Here is a 5,106-nt window from a genome sequence, read left to right on the forward strand (position 1 = left end):
GTCCAGTTTTTGCGGTAACCCTGATACTTCACGATCATCACTTTTTTGCGCATGCTATGTGGGTGAAATTACGATACCATTCCTACTTTCAACCTTTTCTGAGTTCATTTGAAATTCTTTTCAATTTCAGGGTCATTTAGATGAAAAAATCAGTAAATGCATGAAAGAATTTGCTTGCACATAAAATTTCTTCGCATTTCAAATGCCAAAACACATAACTAGCTACCCTAACTATTACAGAGATTCCCTCCTGGGTGTGAAACACAGAAGAAAGTGATGATAGTGAAGCCGATCACATCCCAGATCTTTGGGTGTGAAACTTTTTCTTCGCGTGTGTCCCTTTGCGCCGTAGCCATGGAAAATCTTCATCATTTAACTAGATGCTCGGGTCAATATTCACTGTGAATGGAGAAATTTCATCAAACTTTTCATAATCTTCTGACATGTCTGTCTTGTCATACAATCCTATGATGTTTCTCTTCCCAGAAAGAATTATGTGCCGCTTTGGCTCATCGTACGATGCAGTCGCTTCCTTATCTTTTCTTTTTCTCGGCTTGGTAGACATGTCCTTCACATAGAAAACCTGTGCCACATCATTGGCTAGGACGAATGGTTCGTCTGCATACGCAAGATTGTTGAGATCCACTGTTGTCATTCCGTACTGCGAGTCTTCCGTTACCCCGCCTCGTGTCATATTGACCCATTTGCACCGAAACAAAGGGACCTTCAAACCACGTCGATAGTCAAGTTCCCATATGTCCTGTATATAACCATAATATGTTTCCTTTCCCGTCTTGGTTTCTGCATCAAAGCGGACACCACTGTTTTGGTTGGTGCTCTTCTTATCTTGGGCGATCATGTAAAATGTATTACCATTTATCTCGTACCCTTTGAATGTCATTATATTCGAAGATGGTAACTGGGACAGCAAGTACAGGTCATCTTCAATAGAGGCTTCATGCATGGTACGTGTCTGCAACCAGCTGGCGAAACTCCTGGTTTGTTCACGTGTAATTCAGTCATCAGACCGCTCCGGGTGTTTGGAGCATAGCTAATTATTGTGTTCATCCATATACGGAGCCACCAAGGCGGAATTCTGTAGAACTGTGTAGTGTGCTTCAGTGAGAGAATGTCCGTCCATACATATTATTTGTTCCACTCCTAGCGTGCCTTTTCCATCCAGTCTTCCCTTATGCCGCGATTCAGGAACACCAATCGGCTTAAGGTCAGGAATAAAGTCAACACAAAACTCAATGACCTCCTCATTTTCATGGCCCTTGGAGATGCTTCCTTCTGGCCTAGCACATTTATGAACATATTTCATTAAGACTCCCATGAACCTCTCAAAGGGGAACATATTGTGTAGAAATACAGGACCCAAAACATTAATCTCTTCACATAGGTGAACTAGGACGTGAGTCATGATGTTGAAGAAGGATGGTGGGAACACCAACTCGAAACTGACAAGACATTGCACCAAATCATTCTCTAACCTTGGTATGATTTCTATATCGATTACCTTCTGAGAGATTGCATTGAGGAATGCACATAGCATCACAATGGCTAATCGAACGTTTTCCGGGAGAAGCCCCCTCAATGCAACCGGAAGAAGTTGCGTCATAATCACGTGGTAGTCATGAGACTTTAGGTTCTGGAACTTTTTCTCTGCCATGTTTATTATTCCATTTATATTCGACGAGAAGCCAGACGGTACCTTAATACTGAGCAGGCATTCAAAGAAGACTTCCTTCTCTTCTTTGGTAAGAGCATAGCTTGCATGACCCTGATGTATGCCGTCTTTTCCGTGCATACGTTGCTGGTCCTCCCGTGCCTCAGGTGTATCTTTTGTCTTCCCATACACGCCCAAGAAGCCAAGCAGGGTCACACAAAGATTCTTCGTCACATGCATCACGTCGATTATGGAGCGGTCCTCTAGGTCATTCCAATAGGGCAGGTCCCAAAATATAGATTTCTTCTTCCACATGGGTGCGTGTCCTTCAGCGTCATTCGGAACAGGTTGTCCACGAGGACCCTTTCCAAAGACCACCTTCAAATCCTTGACGATATCATGTACATCAGCACTAGTACGGTGGCGAGGCTTCGTCCGGTGATCCGCCTCACCTTTGAAATGCTTGCCTTTCTTTCTTACGGGATGCCTGCTCGGAAGAAATCGGCGATGTCCCAGGTACACATTCTTCTTACAATTAGCCAAATATATATTGTCGGTATCGTCCAAACAGTGCGTGCATGCGCGGTATCCCTTGTTTGTCTGTCCTGAAAGGTTACTGAGAGCAGGCCAATCATTGATGGTCACGAACAGCAACGCCTTTAGGTCAAATTCTTCCCCCATGTGCTCATCCCATGCACGTACACCTGTTCCATTCCACAGTTGTAAGAGTTCTTCAACTAATGGCCTTAGGTACACATCAATGTCGTTGCTGGGTTGCTTAGGGCCTTGGATGAGCACTAGCATCATAATGAACTTCCGCTTCATGCACAACCAAGGAGGAAGGTTATACAAACATAGAGTCACAGGCCAGGTGCTATGGTTGCTGCTTTGCTCCCCAAAAGGATTAATGCCATCTGTGCTTAGACCAAACCATACGTTCCTTGCATCATCTGCAAACTCCTTCCCGTACTTTCTTTCGATTTTTATGCACTGCGACTCGTCAGCGGGTACTCTCAACTTTCCGTCTTTCTTACGGTCTTCTCTGTGCCATCGCATCACCTTGGCATGCTCTTTATTTTGGAACAAACATTTCAACCGTGATATTATAGGAGCATACGACATCACCTTGGCAGAAATCTTCTTCCTGGGGCGCTCGCCCTCGACATCACCAGGGTCATCGCGGCTGACCTTATAGCGCAATGCACTGCATACTGGGCAAGCGTTCAAATCCTCATACTCACCGCAGTAGAGGATGCAATCATTAGGGCATGCATGTATCTTCTGCACCTCTAACCCTAGAGGGCAAACATCCTTCTTTGCTTCGTACGTACTCTCGGGCAATTTGTTGTCCTTTGGAAGCATATTCTTTATCATTACCAGCAACTTTCCAAATCCCTTGTCAGATACACCATTCTCTGCCTTCCATTGTAGCAATTCCAGTGTGGTGCCCAGCTTTTTCTTGTCACCTACGCAATTCGAGTACAACAATTTTTTGTGATCCTCTAACATGCGCTGCAACTTCTTCTTCTCGAAATCACTTGCGCAGTTTCTCTTTGCATCGGCAATGGCCCGACCTAGATCATCAACGGGCTCATCTGATGCCTCTTCTTCAGCTTCTTCCCGCATTGCCAGCTCAGCTTCTTCCCACATTACCGGCTCAGCTTCGTCCCTCATTGTTGTATCATTGTATTCAGGGAACCCATGGCCAGGATAGCTGTCGTCGTCCTCTTCTTCATCATTGTCTTCCATCATAACCCCTCTTTCTCCATGCTTGGTCCAAACATTATAGTGGGGCATGAAACCGGACTCAAACAGGTGGACGTGAATGGTTCTTGACGTGGAGTAATTGTGACCATTCTTACAGCCAACACATGGACAAGGCATAAAACCATCCGCCCGCTTGTTTGCCTCAGCCGCAAGCAGAAAAGTACGCACGCCATTAATGAACTCGGGATAGCATCGGTCATCGTACATCCATTGCCGGCTCATCTTCAATACACAGCACCGAAAACACCAAATTAACACAATACATAAAGTTCATACATAAAGATCATACAACACTTAAATGCGACAAACAAATAACTATCTAGCTAAAGAATTTAAATGCAACAACAAATGCGATCAAGATCGCAACTAAGGTAACAATTGATCCAACAGCATAATGATACCAAGCCTCACTATGAATGGCATATTTTCTAATCTTTCTAATCTTCAAGCGCATTTTCTCCATCTTAATCTTGTGATCATCGATGACATCAGCAACATGCAACTCCAATTCCATCTTCTCCCCCTCAATTCTTTTCAATTTTTCCTTCAAATCCTCGTTTTCTCTTTCAACTAAATTTAACCTCCCGACAATAGGGTCGGTTGGAATTTCCGGTTCAACTACCTCCTACATACAAATATCTATGTCAACTTGATGGACATAATTTGTCATAAACACGAAATGCAATGAATAGTTTTAAAAGAGGATATACCACATCCGAATCATAACCCAGACGAGGGCCGACGGGGACGGATATCAAAACCATGGCACTATGTATAACAAACAACGTATGGGTAAGATAATTATACGAGTAACTATATATCCAAATCACACAAACATCAATTTTTTATATAAAACTTCATGAACAAGAGGCTCACCACAAGGTGGTGCCGGCGACGGGACGTTGCGAGTGATCGACGGTGGTTACGACGGAGATTTAGAAGGTACTAAGTAAACCACACCTACATATGCAAACTAAGTGTTATTTTTGACCTCAAATTGCATATAAATCAAATACTAGCACATATATATAATTCCTCCCAAAGTACTAAACTCAAAAATCAATCACTATATAAAGCATTGCACGAGCTAATCTAGCAATGTTAGATGAAAGGACAAAGTTGCTAACCTTTGTGATCATTTGAATGGATGGGGGCCTTCAAATCTTGACAAAATTTGGGCAAAATGTGTGATGAGCTTGAGAGGAAGAGGGAAAAGAACAGAGAGGAGAGGGGAAAGGGGAAGACCAGAGCGAGCTTGGGTGGACGAAGGGTCTATGTAGGACGACCTTTAGTACCGGTTCGTGATACGACCCGGTACTAAAGGTGCTGGAGGGGCCCCGGACTGACAACATCCTGCCACCACTCACTTTAGTACCGGTTCGTGGCACGAATCGGTGCAAAAGGTTCGCCACAAACCGGTACTAATGAGAGCGGCCGACTAGCCGTTGGAACCGGCACTAATGCACACATTAGTGCCGCCTCAAATTCAAACCAGCACTAATGTGCTTCACGTTTGACCCTTTTTCTACTAGTGTACATTGTGTGCACTTCCATCAATGATTACAAATGGTCATGTGAGTGGTGTTGCAGGCTGCTATACAGAGTGAGAGAGATAGAACGGAGAAACTTCTGGCGCAGGTGGCGGAGAGGCAGCGGGATTTGGAGGAGAG

General features: G+C 44.2%; 1 pseudogene; it reads right to left on the bottom strand.

Moving 5' to 3' along the window:
* Nucleotides 1–292: 292 nt before the first annotated feature.
* Nucleotides 293–3,658, bottom strand: LOC147960633 (uncharacterized; annotated as a pseudogene).
* Nucleotides 3,659–5,106: the final 1,448 nt, after the last annotated feature.

Source organism: Triticum urartu, chromosome 7A (genome assembly GCF_056163025.1).
Source record: "Triticum urartu cultivar PI428250 chromosome 7A, HENAU_Tu73, whole genome shotgun sequence".
Taxonomy (NCBI): domain Eukaryota; kingdom Viridiplantae; phylum Streptophyta; class Magnoliopsida; order Poales; family Poaceae; genus Triticum; species Triticum urartu.